The sequence below is a fragment of the Schistocerca nitens genome, chromosome 5 (assembly GCF_023898315.1).
Source record: "Schistocerca nitens isolate TAMUIC-IGC-003100 chromosome 5, iqSchNite1.1, whole genome shotgun sequence".
Lineage (NCBI taxonomy): Eukaryota > Metazoa > Arthropoda > Insecta > Orthoptera > Acrididae > Schistocerca > Schistocerca nitens.
In genome coordinates this window covers 710962652-710986436 of record NC_064618.1, presented here as the reverse complement: position 1 = coordinate 710986436, position 23785 = coordinate 710962652, and the positions used below count along the sequence as shown (strand labels likewise).

Sequence of the window (23785 nt, the reverse complement as noted above, 5' to 3'; positions counted from 1 at the left end):
AAATAAATCTGGATCCGGTGATTGTTTTTCTGATGTGGTTCTGTTGTATTGCACCAAGCTACGTGGTACATCACCAGCATCAGTGAAGTGTCGAAACGGGTAGCTTAAAGAAAAATAAACAAGAAATAACTGAAATTCGGCAGTGGCTTGGTTTTTGCTCTACATACTATTTCATTTACTGGTCGCCGACCTCAGCTGATTTCCCAGTATCTGTTGACCATGTTGTCTAGCCGGGATGGCAATATCCTGACTAGTGCTTATATGACTCGTGAAGTCTTCTTTGGTCTCCCTGGATACCGCAGCTGCAGTATCGTCCAAGATATGCCAGGCTGACTCGCTCTTCAGTGCTGCTTTTGGATGCTACACCAAATTCAAATACTACAAAAACGCTAATACTACAAAAATAGTAACCTTACAACTAGTTTCTACCACTACAGAACTACAGTAAAATCCTAAACCAATTACCGAAACTGACAAGGTAGTGATGTTGGACTCTGGGGTTTGGAGCGGAGCCGACGTTCTCTGTCAACCCAAGGGTGTTTCATTGGGTTCAGATCGGAACCATCGGCTGGCTAGTCCATGTCAGGATAATTATTGCCCCAAACCATTAGCTCACAGACGCTGCTTTGTGACACTGTTCATTGTCATACTGATACAAAGAGCCATCATCTGCGCATTTTTCCTTTACCGTACGCAGTACACGACATTGTAAAATTTGTTCATATCATTCCGGATTTAGCGTTTTCTTAAGCGCAATACGTGGAGCAAACCTTGAGCACGAAAAGCACCCAATACCTTTGCACTACATCCTCTGTGTTTTATTGTTGGCGCTACACAGATAGCAACTTAGGAATCTGGGGGTGGCGAACATCTGGAGAACCTGATAGCCGGCCGCTGTGGCCGAGTGGTTCTAGGCGTTTCAGTGAGGAACCGCGATTCTGCTACGGTCGCAGGTTCGAATCCTGTGTGTGGTGTCCTTATGTTAGTTAGGTTTAAGTAGTTCTAAGGCTAGGGAACTGATGACCTCCGATGTTAAGTCCCATAGTGCTTTGAGTCACTTGAACCATTTAAACCTTATAGCAGGTATCGCTCTCTAGATATTTGCCAAGCACAAACTCCTCCAGTGGATTGCTACAGGGTATAGCGTGATCCATGACTCCAAATCACTCGTTTCCAGTCGCCCAGCGTCCAGTGGCATAGCTCTTCACGCCACCCTAAGCGTCGCTTAGTAATGACTCTACATATACACTGATGGAAAAAAAGCGCACCGCCAAGTAAGAGCTGTGAAACATAAACGAAATATGGCAGTCGTATTTCTAGATCTTAAAGATGACCTCTGTTCAGACTTAGCGCCAGTCGTTTAAGAGTGGCGCTAGTAGTGCCACTATGAGGATGCAAATCAGCTTCGCTTTAAATAACGCTATAAAAGTCGTGAGTTTTAGTTGCCTTTGGACGTGGTGAACTGATGTTAGTTAAGAGTGCCATTAAGGCGACAAATGCCATTATCAACATCTCATTGCATTCCAACGAGGTCGTATAATAGGGCTACGAAAAGGTGGATGTTCCTTCTACAATGGTGCAGAAAGATTTGGCAGGTCTGTAGCCACTGTACATGATTGTTGACAGCGGTGGTCACGAGAATGTGCTCGCGCAAGAAGATCGTGCTCCGGACAGCCACATGGCACTGCCGAGAGGGAAAACCACCGTGTTCGGCGCGTGCCTCTCGCGCATCTCCAGCAACAATCTGAGCAGCAGTTGGCACCGCAGTGACACAACGAACTGTTACTTCAAGGACAGCTCCGACCACACTCCCTGTAGTGTGCATTCCACTGACCCCAAACCACCGCCAACTGCAACTTCACTATTGTCAAGCGAGGGCGCATTGGAAGGCAGGTTGGAGGTCTATTACCTTTTTCTGGTTCGGTGTCAGTGGTGGCAGTGTGTTGGTTAGAAGGAGGCCAGTGCAGGGCCTGCAACCACTGTGTATGCAAGCTACACACGCTGGACCTACACTTGGAGTTATGGCCTGGGGGGCGACTTCTTATGACAGTTGGAGCACTCTCGTGGTTGTTTCGTGCACCCCGACTGCAAAATTGTACGTCAATCAGGTGATTCTAGCTGATATGCTGCCATTCACGAATAGCATTTCCGGGGGTGTATTCCAACAGGATAAGGCTCGCCCACATACCACTGTTGTAACCCAACATGCTCTACAGACTGTCGACATATTGCCATGGCCTGCTCGATCACCATGTCTGTCTACCATGGGGCACATATTGGATATTATCGGACGACAACTCCAGCGTCATCAACAAACAGAATTAACCGTCCCCGTACTGACTGACCAAGTGCAACAGGTATGGAGCTTCTTCCCATAAAATGACACCCTGCGTCTGTAGAACACAATGCGTGTAAGTTTGCGAGCTTGCATTCGGCATTCTGGCGGTTACGCCGGCTATTAATGTAACAGTACATAAATACACACTACTGGACATTAAAATTGCTACACCAAGAAGAAATGCAGATGATAAACGGGTATTCATTGGACAAATATATTATACTAGAACTGACATGTGATTACATTTTCACGCGATTTTGGTGCATAGATCCTAAGAAATCAGTACCCAGAACAACCACCTCTGGCCGTACTAACGCCCTTGATACGCCTGGGCATTGAGTCAAACAGAGCTTGGATGGCGTGTACAGGTACAGCTGCCCATGCAGCTTCAACACGATACCACAGTTCATCAAGAGTAGTGACTGGTGTATTGTGACGAGCCAGTTGCTCGGCCACCATTGACCAGACGTTTTCAGTTGGTGAGAGATCTGGAGAATGTGCTGGCCAGTGCAGCCGTTGAACATTTTCTGTATCCAGAAAGGTCCGCACAGAACCTGCAACATGCGGTCGTGCATTATCCTGCTGAAATCTAGGGTTTCACAGGGATCGAATGAAGGGTAGAGCCACGGGTCGTAACACATCTGAAATGTAACGTCCACTGTTCAAAGTGCCGTCAATGCGAACAAGAGGTGACCGAGACGTGTAACCAATTGCACCCCATACCATCACGCCGAGTGTTACGCCAGTATGGCGATGACGAATACACGCTTCCAATGTGCGTTCACCGCGATGTCGCCAAACGCGGATGCGACCATCATGATGCTGTAAACAGAACGTGGATTCATCCGAAAAAATGACGTTTTGCCATTCGTGCACCCAGGTTCGTCGTTGAGTACACCATCGCAGGCGCTCTTGTCTGTGATGCAGCGTCAAGGGTAACCGTAGCCATGGTCTCCGAGCTGATAGTCCATGCTGCTGCAAACATCGTCGAACTGTTCGTGCAGATGGTTGTGGTCTTGCAAACGTCCCCATCTGTTGACTCAGGGATCGAGACGTGGCTGCACGATCCGTTACAGCCATGCGGATAAAATGCCTGTCATCTCGACTGCTAGTGATACGAGGCCGTTGGGATTCAGCACGGCGTTCCGTATTACCCTCCTAAACGCAGGTCAACTGCTGCTTGTGTATGAGAAATCGGTTGGAAACTTTCCTCATGTCAGCACGTTGTAGGTGTCACCACCGGCGCCAACCTTGTGTGAATGCTCTGAAATTTGCATATCACAGCATCTTCTTCTTGTCGGTTAAATTTCGCGTCTGTAGCACTTCATCTTCGTGGTGTAGCAATTTTAATCGCCAGTAGTGTATTGACGCGTGAGCTTGCAATATTAATTACTTATATATGTTAACTAGACAAGTGTAGTCCCCAAATTTTATTACCCTCCACAAATTATTTCTGTGTTGCGATAAGTTTTTCGTCAATGTATATGTGGTTTATGAGGAGCTGCTCGACTATTGTATCCAATTCGTTTTAACGCCCTTCGCATTATGAATGTACTAGGCGGTAACTTTCACTGATTTCATGTGTTTTTTGGAACCCCCCCCCCCCCCCCCATCAATGCTCTGTCAGCACATGAGGTCTACTTGGTTTTGGTTTAGCTGTGTTTGTTCCTTCATGTTTCCACTTTGCAGTCATGTCACCAATAGTCGACTTGGTCAGGATTAGAACGAGTGAAATATCCCTGAGGGATCTACTACTCAGCTGACATCGAATGACTAGCCCACGTCCGACGTCAGTGTAGTCTCCTGACTGATCTACTCTGTGCTTCTCTACTGACGACAAAGCAGTCGCTCCGTACCTTTATACTGGTGGGTCCAAGTTCCGCATTACGCAAGAGTGTCCGGTTACTTTTGATAAGATAGTGTACGTAGATGTAATGTAGTGCACGTAAATAGATGATATGGCTTGGCTAACTGTCGTAATAAATAGTTTACATCTACATACATCTACATCTACATATATACTCCGCTAGCCACCAAGCGGTGTGTGGCGGAGGGCACAATTCGCGCCAATGTCATATTCCCCCCCCCTTCTGTCCCACTCACGGATCGCGAGAGGGAGAAACGACTGTCTGAACGCCTCAGTACTAGCTCTTCTTTCCCTTATCAATGAATGGTGATCATTGCGCGATTTGAAAGTTGGTGGTAATAATATATGCTCTACATTTCGGTGAACATCGGTGAGCAGCCCCTTCTGTTTAGCGCGCCGTCTTTCTGCAAGTGTGTCCCACTTCAGACCTTCTATGAGATTTGTAACGCTCTCGCGATGGCTAAATGTACCAGTCACGAATCTTGCGGCTCTTCTTTGGACCTTCTCAATCTCTTGAATCAGACCCAACTGGTAAGGGTACCATATAGACGAACAATACTCCAAGACTGGACGTACTGACGTATTGTAGGCTATTTCCTTTGTTGAGTGACTGCATCGCTTCAGGATTCTACCAATAAACCGCAATCTAGAGTTCGCCTTACCCGTTACTTCTGTGATCTGATCATTCCATTTGAGATAATTACGAATAGTCACACCCAGATACTTGATGGACGTTACCGCTTCCAAAGACTGGGCATTTATTTTGTACTCGTACCTTAATGGGGATTTTCGCCTTGTTATACGCAGTAGGTTACACTTACTAATATTGAGAGATAACTGCCAGTCATTACACCACGCATTTATTTTCTGCAAATCCTCATTGATATCTTCACAACTTTCGTGTGATACTACTTTCCTGTAGACTACAGCATCATCGGCAAACAGTCTAAGGCTGCTGTCAATACCATCAACCAGATCGTTTATGTAAATCGTAAAAAGCAGAGGACCTATTACGCTGCCCTGGGGTACACCTGAAGTTACGCTTGTTTCTTTTCAAGTCACCACCTTCAGGACGACATACTGCTCCCTGTCTGTTAGAAAACTTTCTATCCAACCGCATATGTCATCAGATAGACCGTAAGCTCGCACTTTTTGTTGCAAGCGACATTGCGGAACGGAGTCGAAAGTCGAGAAATAGGGCATCAACGTGGAAGCCGGTATCTAGAGCCTGTTGTGTATCATGCACAAAGAGGGCCAGCTGTGTCTCGCATGACCGCTGGTTCCTAAAACCGTGCTGGTTTCTGCAGATGAGCTTCTCAGAGTCTAGAAAGATGATTATGTCTGAACACAAAATATGTTCAATGATTCTACAACAAATCGATGTCAGTGAAATTGCCCGGTAATTATGTGCATCCGATTTTCTACCTTTTTTATAGATTGCTATGACCTGGGCCTTCTTCCAGTCCCGTGGAACTTTTCTGAGCTATCTGGGAGCATGTCTCATATAATTTTAATTAATTATTGTGTTTATACTGGTTTCTGGTGAGGAAGAAAGTTAGTTATTAGTATTTTTTAATGATCTCATTCATAAGCAGCCTTATCACAGTTATCACAGACACTGAAGAAAGTTATAATTAAGCTTTACTTGTTTAATCATAATCGGACGATGACTATCCTTGTCCGCAGTCTCGATGATTGGAAGCGATCTGCAATCCTGTGTAAATAAAATGTCTTGGTTTTCTTGCGTGGCGTAGTCAGTCGGGAAACCTCAGATCAAGCGGAAAGTTTGCTTTGATAGAGTTTAATCATCCGATGCAATAATTGAGCTCTTGGATCTAATAATTGCAGGTTCGTTTCCAATTCATCGGAAGTTCCTTTCTGATTACCATCGAAACGACACCTCCGCGCAAATTTCCAGTTAGAGAATACATATATAATGAAATTCCTTACAGACCTTTGATGTATATGCTCAGTATATATTCTCTTGATTGGCATACAATGTATTTCCAATCTCTTTCTTCCAGTAATCTCGATAGCAAAATTACAATTATTAAATGCGGCTATTCGGCACGGAGAAGATCCTAGAAGTCCTCTCAACACACACCAGAGAGAATATTCCAAAGAGTAATGATGCGCTCATGCAATAGTAATAGTACTGTACTACTTTGGGCATCGATTCTGCGAGTATATAGATGGTCAAGTAGGAAACGTAATTCACTCATAGAATTGTGCAGGGAGAATTAGTAGAATACAAAGAGATATTACACTGAAACCGTTTAAGCTACATGCGCGCATAACTATAATTTTTTCTAGTGGATTCTGGCGATGAGTCAAAGATTGTTCACCGGTATCTTTCCTCTAGATACTTGTTCACCTGAAAGTAGAGTTGGCCCACTCTGCGGGAGCTGCTCCTAGTGTAACAGGTTGCAGAGAGGCACCGACTTGCGGACTGTCCTAGTGGTGAAGCCTTTCTATTCCGGTGCAGCGGCGTGCTGCTGCATGCCACAGGGGTGAAAGCCGCTGCATAATTAATGAGACAGCGCGGCTAATGGAGGAACGCTCGACACGAGCCCCGCCAACGACACCGCGGGCCTCCGCTACCACACGCGGGGCACTTCACCGGCGATGACGACACATTGTGGCAACCCTAACAACTGCGCATCTTGGTCTATGGTGGAAGAAGGGTACCGGCTCAGTGAAATGCCCCGTCACATAAACAAATCGTGTCTCCTTGCTTATAAAATACACAAGGCTAGTCATTGCTCCTTTGCTCCAACACACAGTGAAGAAAATTTCTAAGACAGCCTCTCGTCATCAGAGTCCACCATGGATTCTAGTTTGGCGCTACAAATCATCCATTAGCCCGTTACTCGTGAGTGCCGCAGCTTGTGAGACTAATTCCATGCGCTCAGAGCGTGAGACTGTGTGTTAGCTTGATCTTTTTCAGTAGCTAAGTAGACAGTTGAGTCTCATCGCTCTCCGACGATAGAAAAGAGCATTTACGGAAACAAGCAGAGACAAATAATTTTGTTGTTTCTCAGAACAATCGCTCGTAAAATTTAGGCACTATCACATGCTTTCGAATCAATTCTGGAAATACTTTTTTCATTCCGATGTTGATCCCTCAAAAACATGCCCTTCAAATGATTCAGCAGCTTCCCCAGATGACGAAATTCATTGTGCACGAAATTTTTGCTCGACATAAGTGAACAAAAAGAAGTCGCTCCTTGTTAATTCAGGTGAATACGGACAGTGAGGCATTACTTAAACGTTTTTCTTGGCCAGATAATTAATTGTTGGACGTACTGTGATACAGGTAGCTGCAGGCAGTATGTAATCGTTTAAATAATTTATCGCAGCTGCGGACCCATGTACAGTGAAGATCATAACGAAGAACGATGAGAAATTTTCCGTTGTTAGCCAGTGTTTGAGTGGAACGAAAAAGAGAATCTCTACAAATTACACTATGGATTTTTGTCCGAATTTTCATAACGAAACGGAGAGAGGGAAACGGACAAATGGGGTATCAAATTGGCCAGCGTAAGGTCTAGATTTGCCAATAAAAGGTTAAGTTGCTTGACAGTAATCAGGGTAATTAATGAAACGTTAATTACTGATTTGAAGGAAAATTAAAGTATTTCACAACCAGCTGCTGCTAGCTATATGAATGAAATTTTAAAATGTTCATTTCTCCAAGGCCTAACTATTGCGCATGAAAAGTTAAAAAACAGTAAAAAAGTTCCAAATAAAAAAATTACGAAAAAGGTCAAACGTTTTGTGAAATGATTTTTCTGAGTCATAAATAAAATAGCTAAAAGAAATACTTTATACGTCTTTGAATGATACTCGAAATCATATACAGTAAATGAGGTGCCGATTGAGAATTCAGATTTGTGTTTAACTTAGAATCTTAAAATTGCAAAGAGTAGTAGGGGATATTTGTCTGGTGGATTATGTAAGCCGTGCAGTCTCATATGCTGTACGTGATTTCCAGCAACGCAAACAGTCGCGCCAATGTTTGTGTGCCTACTTCATTTCGTGATTTTAGAGAAATCATTTCACAAAATATCCGATCGTTTTTTCTTCTCAGTTTTTTTTTTCCTGATTTCATTGATGATTTGTGGCAAATAAATATTTTAAGGCAATCAGTATTCACTGTTCTTTGAGCGCATAAAGTAATGGCCCCGACATGTTCAGTGTAACCAATAAACCAATCGATTATTTTCTGGAAAATGTTTCGCGAATGAGCCGCATTTGTTGGTTTCGATTCGACTTGTAACACCTAGACAGGTTACTGGATTACAGAGCTTAGCTTGATACATCAAATCGTCACTAATGTAGAAAGGTTAACAACATATGGCGTTTTGACGAAGAAAATATGGAGTTTAACATTCTAGTAACAAATTTCTATGCCAAAAATGGCTTAAAGAATGTGGAAACATCTGTGATGTGCAACCCCAGCGTCCTCTGTTGTGTTTTGCTTCATATGAAAAAACTAGTTGAAACTTCTTCTTTTCATTCGACGAATGTTTGTAACTAAAGGAAACATGTGTTTATGTCTATATAGAACCTTTTGTTCGTATTATTTTTTAACGATGTTTCTCGATTGATAAAGTACTTGATACATACACGAAGGTAATCCCAAAAGTAAGGTCTCCTATTTTTTTATAAGTACATAGACCCGTTTATTTCTACAGTGGGTTAGATCAGTTTACAGCTTGAACATTTAGCTATTTTTTGACGTAATTACCATTTCTATCGATGCATTTTTTTAGACGCTGTGCCAGTTTTTGTATGCCCATGTCATACCAGCCCGCCGCCATGCTTTTCAGAAAGCTGTGAACCTCTTCTTTCACCTCGTCGTTAGAGCTGAATCGCTGCGACCACAGTTAACACTGACAGGTACTGTGAGACTCTGAAAAAACTCAAACGGGCAATTCAGAACCGGAGAAGAGGAATGTTGAACAAGGGCGTACACATTCTCCATGACAACGCTCGCCCACACATCGCTAGGCAAACCGTTGCTCTCCTGCAACAGTTTCAGTGGAACATAATAATCCACCCACCCTTTAGTCCTGACTTGGCGCCCAGTGACTATCACCTGTTCCCCAGGTTAAAAGAACATTTGGCCGGAAAGCGATTCAGCTCCGACGACAAGGTGAAAGAAGAGGTTCATAACTTTCTGAACAGCATGGCGGCGAGCTGGTATGACATGGGCATACAAAAACTGCCACAGTGTCTACAAAAATGCATCGACAGAAATGGTGATTATGTCGAAAAATAGCCAAATGTTCAAGCTTTAAACTGATGTAAACCATTGTAGAAATAAACAGGTCTATGTACTTATAAAAAAAAAGACCTTACTTTTGGGATGACCCTCGTATTGGTATATATGATCAAAAATATCCGTACACACCTACGTAATGAGAAATTTACCTCTAGATGTATCGAGGGGCGACCCAAGAGGTGGCGATGAGTACTGTGTTGTCAGTTGAGAAGCAATAACAGCAGGAAGGGTCGTTGAGGAGTGCTCAGTGACTTTGAATATGGACTTGCCACTGGATGTCTCTTGAGTAAGAAGTGCAACAAGGACATTTTAGCCCTTATGAACTTGCCCAGTCAACTGTTGGTGATGTGACTGAAGTGGAAAAGCGAAAGAACAACTACATATAAACAAAGACCAGGCAGACCTCATTACTGACGGTCGGGGAAGTCGAGCACTGCAGAGGGTGACTGTAAAAGATCACATGAAATCAACGGAAGGAATCGCTCGCTTTTTGCGAAGTGCTACGAGAAATCCAGCTAGCCCAATGACCGTGCATAGAAAACGGAGCACAGTGGTCGAGCATCTGTTCATAAGCCACACGTTTCTTTACTCTATGCTAAGTGACGTTTAAGTGGTGTAAAGAGCAACGTCATTGGACAGTGGATGGCTGGAAACGATTGCTTCGCAGTAGTGAACCACCTGGTGCATTGTGGGAATTCCACGGTAGGGTTTGTATTAGGCGAAAGCATGGAGAACATTACCCGCCACCACGCGTAGTTGCGACAGTGAAGTACGGAGAAGGTGATTTCACGGTATGGCGGTGTTACGGTGTCGTCCCTTTATTACGCTTGAGGAAAAGCTAAATGTTGAAGGATAAGAACAAATTTTGCAACACTGTGTACTGCACACAGTAAAGAAACAATTCGGAGACGATGACTGTATCAACATGACAATGCTGCCTCCCATAAATCAGCATCTGTAAGGCAATCCTTTGCTGACAATGATGTTTCTGAAATACACTCCTGGAAATTGAAATAAGAACACCGTGAATTCATTGTCCCAGGAAGGGGAAACTTTATTGACACATTCCTGGGCTCAGATACATCACATGATCACACTGACAGAACCACAGGCACATAGACACAGGCAACAGAGCATGCACAATGTCGGCATTAGTACAGTGTATATCCACCTTTCGCAGCAATGCAGGCTGCTATTCTCCCATGGAGACGATCGTAGAGATGCTGGATGTAGTCCTGTGGAACGGCTTGCCATGCCATTTCCACCTGGCGCCTCAGTTGGACCAGCGTTCGTGCTGGACGTGCAGACCGCGTGAGACGACGCTTCATCCAGTCCCAAACATGCTCAATGGGGGACAGATCCGGAGATCTTGCTGGCCAGGGTAGTTGACTTACACCTTCTAGAGCACGTTGGGTGGCACGGGATACATGCGGACGTGCATTGTCCTGTTGGAACAGCAAGTTCCCTTGCCGGTCTAGGAATGGTAGAACGATGGGTTCGATGACGGTTTGGATGTACCGTGCACTATTCAGTGTCCCCTCGACGATCACCAGTGGTGTACGGCCAGTGTAGGAGATCGCTCCCCACACCATGATGCCGGGTGTTGGCCCTGTGTGCCTCGGTCGTATGCAGTCCTGATTGTGGCGCTCACCTGCACGGCGCCAAACACGCATACGACCATCATTGGCACCAAGGCAGAAGCGACTCTCATCGCTGAAGACGACACGTCTCCATTCGTCCCTCCATTCACGCCTGTCGCGACACCACTGGAGGCGGGCTGCACGATGTTGGGGCGTGAGCGGAAGACGGCCTAACGGTGTGCGGGACCGTAGCCCAGCTTCATGGAGACGGTTGCGAATGGTCCTCGCCGATACCCCAGGAGCAACAGTGTCCCTAATTTGCTGGGAAGTGGCGGTGCGGTCCCCTACGGCACTGCGTAGGATCCTACGGTCTTGGCGTGCATCCGTGCGTCGCTGTGGTCCGGTCCCAGGTCGACGGGCACGTGCACCTTCCGCCGACCACTGGCGACAACATCGATGTACTGTGGAGACCTCACGCCCCACGTGTTGAGCAATTCGGCGGTACGTCCACCCGGCCTCCCGCATGCCCACTATACGCCCTCGCTCAAAGTCCGTCAACTGCACATACGGTTCACGTCCACGCTGTCGCGGCATGCTACCAGTGTTAACGACTGCGATGGAGCTCCGTATGCCACGGCAAACTGGCTGACACTGACGGCGGCGGTGCACAAATGCTGCGCAGCTAGCGCCATTCGACGGCCAACACCGCGGTTCCTGGTGTGTCCGCTGTGCCGTGCGTGTGATCATTGCTTGTACAGCCCTCTCGCAGTGTCCGGAGCAAGTATGGTGGGTCTGACACACCGGTGTCAATGTGTTCTTTTTTCCATTTCCAGGAGTGTACACTCCTGGCCATTAAAATTGCTACACCAAGAAGAAATACAGATGATAACTGGGTAATCATTGGACAAATATATTATACTAGAACTGACATTTGATTATATTTTCACGCAATTTGAGTGCATAGATGCTGAGAAATCAGTACCCAGAACAACCACCTCTGGCCGTAATAACGGCCTTGATACGCCTGGGCATTGTGTCAAACAGAGCTTGGATGGTGTGTACACGTACAGCTGCCCATGCAGCTCGAACACGATACCACAGTTCATAAAGAGTAGTGACTGGCGTATTGCGAAGAGCCAGTTGCTGGGCCACCATTGACCGGACGTTTTCAATTGGTGAGAGATCTGGAGAATGTGCTGGCCAGGGCAGCAGTCCAACATTTTCTGTATCGAGAAAGGCCCGTACAGGACCTGCAATAGGCGGTCGTGCATTTTCCTACTCAAATGTAGGGTTTCGCAGGGGTCGAATGAAGGGTAGAGCCACGGGTTGTAACACATCTGAAATGTAACGTCCACATTCAAAGTGCCGTCAATGCGAACAAGAGGTGACCGAGACGTGTAAGCAATGGCACCCCACACCATCATGCCGGGTGATACGCCAGTATGGCGATGACCAATACACGCTTCCAATGTGCGTTCACCGCGATGTCGCCAAACACGGAAGCGACCATCATGATGCCGTAAACAGAACCTGGATTCATCAGAAAAAATGACGTTTTGCCATTGTGGCACCCAGGTTCGTCGTTGAGTACACCATCGCAGGCGCTCCCGTCTGTGATGCAGCGTCAAGGGAAACCGCAGCTATGGTTTCCGAGCTGATAGTCCATGCTGCTGCAAAACGTCGTCCATCTGTTCGTGCAGATGGTTGTTGTCTTGCAAACGTCTCCATCTGTTGACTCAGGGATCGAGACGTGGCTGCACGGTCCGTTACAGCCATGCGGATAGCCTGTCATCTCGACTGCTAGTGATACGAGGCCGTTGGGATCCAGCACGGCGTTCCGTATTACCCTCCTGAACCCACCGATTCCATATTCTGCTAACAGTCATTGGATCTCGACCAACGCGAGCAGCAAAGTCGCGATACGATAAACCGCAATCGCGATAGGGTACCATCCGACCTTTATCAAAGTAGGCAACGTGATGGTACGCATTTCCCCTCCTTACACGAGGCATCACAACGTTTCACCAGGCAACGCCGGTCAACTGCTGTTTGTGCATGAGAAATCGGTTGGAAACTTTCCTCGTGTCAGCATGTTGTAGGTATCGCTACCGGCGCCAATATTGTGTCAATGCCCTGCAAAGCTAATCATTTGCATGTCACAGCATCTTCCTCCTTTCGGTTAAATTTCGCGTCTGTAGCATGTCATCTTCGTGGTGCAGCAATTTTAATGGCCAGTAGTGTACATTGGCCTGCCCAGAGTCCCCAACTGAATCGGATGGAACCTCGATTTCGCTCCAGACCGAAGTGTTCAACATCATTATCTACTCTCCTTTCGGCTTTCGAGGAAGATTGGACTCCAGTTGCTGCACAGACATTCAGAAACCTTATGGATCGTGTCCCCAGTAAAGTTGTATATATAGCCGGCCTGTGTGGCCGTGCGGTTCTAGGCGCTTCAGTCTGGAACCGCGTGACCGCTACGGTCGCAGGTTCGAATCCTGCCTCGGGCATGGATGTGTGTGATGTCCTTAGGTTAGTTATGTTTAAGTAGTTCTAAGTTCTAGGGGACTGATGACCACAGATGTTAAGTCCGATAGTGCTCAGAGCCATTTTTAAAAGTTGGATATACCTCATATCAATATCGACTAATTGGTATCCAGATGCTTTTGTTCAAACAGTGATGTAGTGTCTGAAGTGTAGCACACACAGCCGGCCGCGGTGGTCTAGCGGTTCTAGGCGCGCAGTCCGGAACCGCACGACTGCTACGGTCGCAGGTTCGAATCCTGCCTCGGGCATGGATGTGTGTGATGTCCTTAGGTTAGTTAGGTTTAAGTAGTTGTAAGTTCTAGGGGACTGATGACCACAGATGTTAAGTCCCATAGTGCTCAGAACCATTTGAACCATTTTTGTAGCACACACAGATTCGCTCTACAAAAAGTCACGCTGTTCCCGCTTATAGCTTGGAGTTTCATCATACGTTACAATTTCATGGTGCAAAGCCAGTAAAGTCTTCTAGTTTTTGAATGACTGTAAGACGTCATCGCTCATTTTTCCAGATGTATATAGCCGACCGAATGGAGATCGGGAACAAAGACAACCCTTATTTGTTCCTGCCAACAAAGCTACCCGTTTAAAGCGAGCGAGGAGAAAACAGTTGATCATGGGATGACTGGAGACGTGTTATATGCCCAAATGAATCACGTTCCTGCCCCATCTGAACAATTCAGAGAATGTCTACGTCGTAAACATTAATACCGAAATTGGTACGTGCGCCGTCGTATTGAAACTCCGCCGACAACTGTGACAGCACATCACGGATGAAAGTCGTGGAACATGCAACATTCAAACCACGTGGCAGTGAATAAGATCCGACCACTTCGTCTTGTACAGTATCAGTGTACGGGTTGATACGCAATCGTTGCTGATGATGGAAGACGAGCGTGGCGTATGGAATTCCATCACTCCAGACAGTCAGATGAGAACACTGTCACGCTGAGACGTCGCTTAGTCCAGTTCTTGACGAAGTCATGGCGTCGCGCATTGTCTCACTCGCGACGTCGCGCTGTTAGCGGACCTGTATTAACTCTCTGTACTGCTCCACTATTACAAACAGTCTAAATAAGGGTTGCCAGCCTTGGTTTATCCTGTGAAATGAACTTAACACTACTCGAAAATCCATCGCTAATATAATACCTGACTGTCCGCCCCCGGTAGCTGAGTGGTCAGCGCCACAGAATATCACTCGTAAGGGCCCGGGTTCGATTCATCTGGTTCGGAGATTTTCTCCGATCAAGGACTGGGTATTGTGTTGTCCTAATCATCATCATTTCATCCCCATCGACGCACAAGTCGCCGAAGTGGCGTCAAATCGAAGGACTTGCACCCGGCGAACGGTCTACCCGACGGGAGGCCCAAGTCACACGACATTTACATTTGTTTGGTACCTGACTGCTTACGGATTCCGAGATCAACCTACTGGACTGAAAAACGTCCATCTCTAGCTCATTTCTAAGACCTTACGCCAATAATTTCCACAAGTATAAAAATGATAATTCAAAATCAACAGAGAAAAAGTCCAACAAAAACATTGTTCAAAAACGCATGTAATTTATTGGCTCCATTTAAACCTCGGCCACATTTGTTGAAAGCCTTCAACGAATGATTCCGCGATATAATACGCGGCCCCTGACTAATGAGCAGATGCACGCTTAGTAAACTGAAACACACACTTAGGAAACCGATAAATGACGTGGCAGAACTCCACGCTTTTGAATTCTTGTCAGATGGATTTCATAAAGACCAACAAATCTTCCCCCGTCCGGACAAAAACCTCGTCCACTGGGTACTGGCTCTGCTGTCCGCGGTAGACAAGACAATGAGGCGACGGCGAACCGAAGGATGTGTTAGAATGGTCAAAAGTGACCTCGCCCTTGAACAATGCAAGCTGGAGGAAACTTCGGCCCTGCGGCCAGTATTCCATTTGGTCACCAAGGACAGATCAACCTCTTTTGGTGTCCACAGTGGACAAGATGAAGAGCGGACGGCGTAGCCGCAAATATGTTCAATGATCTTGACCTCGTCAGTGAGTAACGGGACATCCTCCTCTAGCATTACCTTTCCTCGACAGTTGTTGTCGATACCAGTATTATTTTTCAAATTTTGGACAGGTCAGTATTATCTAAACTGGTTTTCTGAAAACTTTGATATAATTTTATACACGGTATGTTATATTTCAAGCTAAAATTTATGAAAAGAAATTACTTAATTTAGGATGTTATAATCGATAAATACTAGTTCTGAATGTACAGTTAAAATAGTTTTTAGAAACATTTGAAATTACGAATTATTTGGAACACTTAAAATTTCTATTATTAAATACGCAATCTAGTACTGTGTATTGTGTTTATTTCTGGATTCATTTATGAAATAATAATCGAAACTGATAGAAATTCATTTGTCAAGAAAAATTGTTAAACCTTTGGAATATGGTTATTACCATAAAGTGAGGTTGTAGTACGCATGCCTCTGACGTAATCGGACGTATTTTTATATTTTGGCGTACAATGTAATTTCGGCATTGTAAATGTGAAAATTCAAAAGACTGTATGATATACTAAAATGTGACAAGATATATAAACGCAACAACAAAAATTCTGCAACAACAATCTTTTAACTTATTTAGATAAATTCAACCACGAGGGCCTAAAACGTGAGAATTTCACCTTCAATAATCAGTTCCCTAGACAAGAAGAACAGGAGCCAACTCTACACGAAAAGTTTAGTAAACTAGAAAGTTTATTGTAATCTTCGCTCTTCTAAAATTTTTCATAACAGACTTTGCTTATAGTAGGCAATAACTGGAATTAGGAAGGAGGGGGAGATTACAATACAAACCGCAGGAAATTTCGGCAGTGCGATCGATAATAATCCATTTGGTCACCAGGGATAGAAAATCTTTTTTTTTGTTATAGTTTTTATTTTACTTATTTTGTAATCTTATAAATGACTTATTTGATATTTATTGTAAAAATTTATGTGATGTGAAATTTTATTATTGAATGTTAATAAAACCAGCACAACTGTTATTTCAGGTGCATTTGATTATCTTCAACCGGTTTCATTCTATACGAGCGTCCTTGGGTGACAAACTGGCGGAGATGTGCCACTGTCACGATTTAAAATGCAACTTCATCTCCTGGGGATTTTCGTATAGAATGAAACAGGTTGTGCCTTAGTAAATGCACCTTAAATAACACCTTCAAGTATTTTCATACACTTAACATTAATGCGTTTTGGAAGCTGAGCATGATAAACATCATTATTTTATCCTAGCTCAAGTGTATTTATTCACTTTTTCTTTGTACTATACACAAGTTAGTGTCAGACTGAAGTGTAGGTCGAGAATTATACTATGTCGAAAACTAACATCATAACGATGTGACGGGAAGGAAATGGCAGTGGCATGGTGGCGATAGGTAGCGGCGGGAAACTTCGCAGCGGTGTGGCTCCCAGCGGACTGCAAGAATGATGTGTTGTACAAGTCGTCGTCAAACAAATGAAGAACATCCAGACAACAAGACCAAAGGAAGGCAATGAGACGTAGCCGAGTCGGTTCCAAGATGCGGGACGTACGTGTGACGTTCCACTCTATACATTTCTTGAGTGTGTCTGTCAGGCCTCGTGCTCAGGTAGATAATAGCGTTACCTGGAAATGTCGTGCGATAGCCTGAACCCGTGCAAGAGCGCGTGCGAGGAGGGTCGAGTGTTGACATGTCTACGATCTTCGACTTAAGGCCCGAGTGCTATGACACCAAAAAAAATTTTTTTCGCATTTTCCCGCACATGTTGTTTACGACAAGGATGCATTTTTTGCTAGACAAGAACGTTCCACGCTGTATTCTTTGAACTTCGCCTTTCATGGCCAAGTCTTATTGATAAATCTCTCCCCACATGAGTTTCACGATAGTCCGACCAACGCCGATGTGGCTGGCAGCTAGAAGTTTGCACATACATCCCGTAAACGTACTGCTCACACAACACCTCTTCGGGTTTTAAATATGAATTCTCGAGCATTTGCTTCTTCTCTCATAAATGAAAGCGTTAAGTAGAGAATGCGTCGATGAATGCTGTAAATGGTGTATGATGGTAAATAGAGGAACGAAATTAGCTTGGGGTCTCCAGTTAGCTTTTTCCCAGATTTTCGCTTGGCTCGGCCATTCATCCATTCATTCATTCACTCACATATAGAGTTACGCGAATCCCGCCATAAAGTAGAGCTTTCAGGCATTTCGGACGAGTCAAGTAATACACTGACAGGTGGGAGCAATCACTGCTGGCTACTCCTGTGAACTACACTAACAACGCAGTAAAACTAATGATAATTTATTCAAACTGACAGTTATGCTGATTAATTCTAGATTATATGTGTGTATTAGGAAAAACACAGCTACTTCAAATGAATTATTATAACTTGACACATATCACTATTAGGTGTCTATATCGAGTCTCTCAGAAATGCAGCGACAAACTTCAAGGGGTTCTACTATGTCTTGAAGAACAAATGGAGATGGGAACCCGTGCCCGGAATCGTCATTCAACGACTCTACAGAACGCCGGAGCCGGCTACTTGACCACCAGTTCGGCAACAAACGTGACTTTGTCCGCTGTCGGACCGTAATCGGAACGTCACCCAATGTTGTTTTTCAGTGTTCGCGATTGACTCCCACGATCAGCAGGGGAAAAGATGGTGTTAGCCGCTGCGTAGACAGGCTTTGTCTCCTATGAATTTGGATACCGGTTTCCATCCACAGTTTATTTTTCCCGTGCATACCAAAAAACATTGGGGTTTTTAGAGGGTTCCAGGAGAAAAATAAATTGTGTATGAAAGCCGAAGCAAAAGAGCATCGCATCCATTGCAGAAAAGGACATAATTAGCTCCATATTCTACTCTGGCCATCGTGGCAGTCAGTCGAGATCACTGAGTAACAAACAACATTGCGAAGGGTTGCGCCTACTGACCATCAGCATACGAAGTCAAGTTTGTGCCGAAGTGGTGATGTAGTGACAGGCTCCGGCGCTTTTAACTCCGATTCTCTGTAGCGTCGCTGGATGACGCTTCCCGAGACGGGTTGCAAACCTCGATTTGTTCCTCAAGACGCCCTCTACAATCCCTTGAAGTTTGTTGCAATATTTCTGGGACACCCTGTACACCAGTAAAATCAGCATGTATCTTGCATACATATAGGAGTCACGCAGGCAATGCCAGAAGAAAGTCGGGGAAGTAAGTGTGGACCTCCAAAAATTCTGGCTTTGATCTTCATAGGAAATACTTGGTAATTCTAAATCGAATTAGAATCAGCCAAGGCAGACGTGCAGACACAGTGTATAAGTGGAGACTAAAAATATCTGCGAGTATCGGGCAGAAAGGTAGACAATCCGGTATATTATCCAGACTTGCCCACTAACCTACGGCAAAGTAGAGACTTGAGTCAGTTATTTTGACACCCCTACCACTGTGCCTGCCCGTACTGTGCACACAGCGGATCTAATTTACAGGGGGGATTCTATAGACGAGTTCTGTTACTCGATCACAGTACCACAAATTAGCGAATTATCAGTATGTTAGGATAATCATCCCCTCCCCTTCAACTTTGATAACTAATTATTCATGGAAACTTGCTGTACTTGTCATTTATTTTAATAGCCACGTATTGTCATAACATTTGAAGACTGGATTTATTTGGTCCTTAAGTCAATACATCTCATGCTGCATCCTGCTATCATTTCAGTAATTACAGCCGGCCGCTGTGGCCTAGCGGTTCTAGACGCTTCAGTCCGCAACCGCGCTGCTCCTACGGTCGCAGGTTCGAATCCTGCCTCGGATATGGATGTGTGTGATGTCCTTAGGTTAGTTAGGTTTAAGTAGTTCTAAGTCTAGGGGACTGATGACCTCAGATGTTAAGTCCCGTAGTGCTTAGAGCCATTTGAACCATTTGATCAGTAATTACAGAACCACATTTCAATATCTAGCACTTAAGTACATTTTTGAGGGACATATTCAGTATACTGTAAATTATGTGTAGGGGCTAGCTCATGAATTGTCTCTAAAGACGGGGCCAAACAGACTCTTTTACAATCACACATACTTGTGCATAACAGGGAGAGTGATAATTCCTGGGGGTGGCCCCTATCATCACAACACTGAGGCACATGTTTTACTCAAATCAGGAGTTAGTTTCACATCACCACCAGGCACTCTTCCAGCCTGTAATTTTCATTGCGCCAGTAAGTTTTCTGTATTAGTTAAATAATTATTTCTGCATAGTAGAGACGCTGAACACTGACTAGGCATACGTCATGCGAAAGCAAAATGGTTCAAATGGCTCTGAGCACTATGGGACTCAACTGCTGTGGTTATCAGTCCCCTAGAACTTAGAACTACTTAAACCTAACTAACCTAAGGACATCACACACATCCATGCCCGAGGCAGGATTCGAACCTGCGACCGTAGCAGTCCCACGGTTCCGGACTGCGCGCCTAGAACCGCGAGACCACCGCGGCCGGCATGCGAAAGCACTGGATGTACTATTAAAGGCGAGTCACTCTTTACTATCCTACTCGGCACATGTAGCAATAGTTTACTATCACCCGCCATGCAATAATGAAATGATCATTTCAACACACTGCACCTCCGAATGGTCATAAATAGCTGCGTGTAACGAGACTACTTGCAATGAGCGCCTGGGCAGAAACTCAGAGGCACAGTAATGCCGTCGTAAGTGAAGATCAGTTCATAATAAACACCGAAAGAGAGAAAGCCGTAAGCATGCTATAGTCAAATGGTTCAAATGGCTCTGAGCACTATGGAACTTAACATCTGAGGTCATCAGTCCTCTAGGACTTAAAACTACTTAAACCTAATTAACCTAAAGTCATCACACACACCCATGCCCGAGGCAGAATTCGAACCTGCTACCGTAGCGGTTGCGCGGTTTCAGACTGAAGTGCCTAGAACCGCTCGGCTACAGCGGCCGGCCATGCTATAGTCGATCACTGTTCAAATCTCACGCTGTGAAGGCTTAAAGTTGAAACAGGAAAGTAACAGGACCTGACAGTGCGAGCATAAAGATCAGTGCTGCCCTTGCTCCGTCTATAGTGTCACTTGGAATCGTTTTGGTGAGGTAGTGATTCACACATCGTAAAATGCTACTCACTATAGTTCTTGTGTAGTTGGTGTTGTATTCAATGAGCGTACATCCAATAAAAGTTCGACTGGGTTAAGATCTAGCGATCTGGAACACTCACTGCGCATCAAGCCACATATTTTCAACCAAAGAGCGAGGAAAAGTCACGTTGTGTTGTTGAAACCTGACATCTCCATTACTATAATGCAGTATCGGAAAAAGATGCAATTTCTGTGACTGGTCCCTGCAGCCGGACAGTGGGATCCAAACCATAACTAAGCGATCCATACCTGGACATAACATTGTTGACATGCAGGATGCACAAGTTTATGGACCACACTCTTAGCTATATACAACTAAACCTGGTTCATCAGACGAAGTACCACGCTGATATCATTCCACGTAACAGTGTCGAAGTTCGCGGGCCAGTACCAGTCGAGAATTGTGTCGAGCTGTCAGCTAAGAGGCACAAGTCATCCAACACCTGTGGAAGCTTTGGTGGTGAAGAGAATTCAACACTTCGGTCTTAAAAGAGTGAAATCATCAGATGTAAATTAATTTCGAGGGTATATATGACGGTAGTATCTGTTCCCGAAAGAACAGTTACCGTCTAGCTTTGCTAGAAATCAAATGATAATTAAATGGACACCCTAGCTGCAAGCAGGCGTTGATACACTTCATTGGGGACATGTTGAAAATGTGTGCCCCGACCGGGAGTCGAACCCGGGATCTCCTGCTTACATGGCAGACGCTCTATCCATCTGAGCCACCGCGGGCACAGAGGATAGTGCGTCTGCAGCGACTTATCCCTTGCACGCTCCCCGTGAGATCCACATTCCCAACATGTCCACAACACTACATTCGTAGTGCGCCTAATAGATGTTTGCCCATCATACTCATTACTCGTGGCAGATTAATCTACCAAGTCCCGTACGAGTTCGGGCATAGCGTGTGCGTTCCCACAAGAAGGTCAAAGGCCGGAAACCCATACTTTTTTAACTATATATGACGGTAGTATCTGTTCCCGAAAGAACAGTTACCGTCAATGGCCATGCAGCTTTGCTAGAAATCAAATGATAATTAAATGGACACCCTAGCAGGAAGCAGGCGTTGATACACTTCATTGGGGACATGTTGAAAATGTGTGCCCCGACCGGGACTCGAACCCGGGGAGCGTGCAAGGGAGAAGTCCGTGCAGACGCACTATCCTTTGTGCCCGCGGTGGCTCAGATGGATAGAGCGTCTGCCATGTAAGCAGGAGATCCCGGGTTCGAGTCCCGGTCGGGGCACACATTTTCAACATGTCCCCAATGAAGTGTATCAACGCCTGCTTGCAGCTATGGTGTCCATTTAATTATCATTTAATTTCGAGAGTATCCCACGGTGGTTTATAACGCATTGGTCGGTCAATACACGGACGTTTTATGGCGTTTGTATATGGTGCTGGAATTGCCGTCCAATGATGTCCCGCATGTGCTCGGCTGGAGACATCTGGTGATCGAGCAGGTCAAGGCAACATGTCGACACGCTGTATAGAATGCTGGGTTACAACAGCGGTATGCGGGCGACCGTTATATTGTTGGAAAACACCCCTCGAATGCTGTCCATGAATGGCAGCACATCATGTCGAAACACAAGACTGACGTACAGATTTGCGGCAGGGTGTGTGGAATAGCCACGAGAGTGCTCCTGCCTTCATACGAAATAGCCTCACCGACCATAACTCCAAGTGTAGGTCCAGTGTGTCTAGGATTCAGAGAGGATCGTTGCAAGCCCTGCACTGGCCTTCTTCTAACCATCGCGCGGCCATCGCCGGAACCTCCATCCTGCCCTTCAATGATCTCTCGCTTAACACCACTACGTTCTCGTGACCACTGCTGCATCAGTTGTGTACACTGGCTATACTTTCTGCAATATCGCAAAAGAAACAGCCAGCTTCTCGCAGATCTATTACACGACCTCAAGTGTTGATAAAGGCGTCTTTGTCGCCTTAAAGGCGTTCTTGACTAATATCAACACACCACGTCCAATTTCAAAGTTAACTAATGCTCCCACCGTTACTGCGTGAATTTTCAAGCAATCCTGATATGCATCCTCATAATTGTAGGCGCCCCGGTGGTCCCGGTCGCCTGCGGTGGACTGGAGGCCGAGCGGTGACCTCTCCAGTTGTCAGGATGCTAGGAAATGACTGTGGACGCGTCATAAACGCCAAAGAAACGTTATTAATTCGTAACACCTTTATTCCTGGCGAGTACAATGTGGCTTGGTGATATCAACGACCTTCCCGAGTCCTCGCTGACTCGTAGCGATGACACCAGCTCCGGGCCGCACAGTCTTGCTAGTGCAGCGCCGCATGCTGTGAAGTAGCGAAGGAATGTCCTTACTTCGTACTTCGGCCGCGCGTGGCTGGTGCCGCTCGGCTGGCCGGCCGGCTCGGCTGCGGACAGCAGGTCGCTGCGCGTAGGCGTAGGAGGCTCCGGGTTGGAGTCCCGACGCTGTCGGCACGAGAGGCGTTCTTGTAGTGCGGAGTGTACTCTATCCCACCCCGTCTTCTTCCCTGCTCCTCCTGGTGGCTCGTCCGCGGTGGACGGGCGGAACGAGCTGCAGTCCCCCAGCGTCGTCGGCTCAACCGGTTGTGACGGCGGATGCACAGGGCCTAAGCCCCGCACGATCTCGACGACGGCTAACTGATGTGGTCAGCATTGGCGGCGAGCGAGTCTGCCACGATGTCTGCTAATCCTGGGTTGATGATTGACAGCGGCAGCAGAGAGGACCAGAGCTGGTACTGTCTCCTCATGTCTGCTGCTGGATGGGCCGCCCTTACTGCAACATCTCCTTAATAAAGATTAACATGTCGATCACCGAGCCGAGCGCTACGCAGCATCCCAGTACACATCTAACTGCAAGTCTAACTGCGAGTGCCTTGTTGCTGTCAAAGCTGGCGTATTGAAAGGAAGCAAGAGCGACGTCCTGACGTCATGCTCGTTTGTAATGAACACATTCGTTCCACTTATACTGCTGATTCATCTGTC

The 23785-nt window shown here is 45.7% G+C and overlaps 2 non-coding genes across 2 annotated transcripts; one reads left to right on the top strand and one right to left on the bottom strand.

The window, feature by feature from the left end:
* Positions 1 to 21455: 21455 nt before the first annotated feature.
* Positions 21456 to 21530, bottom strand: Trnat-ugu (transfer RNA threonine (anticodon UGU)). The gene has a single exon. It is a non-coding gene; the product is annotated as a tRNA-Thr (tRNA).
* Positions 21531 to 21967: 437 nt separating this feature from the next.
* Trnat-ugu (transfer RNA threonine (anticodon UGU)) lies at positions 21968 to 22042 on the top strand. Its single transcript has one exon. It is a non-coding gene; the product is annotated as a tRNA-Thr (tRNA).
* The last annotated feature ends 1743 nt before the right edge of the window (positions 22043 to 23785 follow it).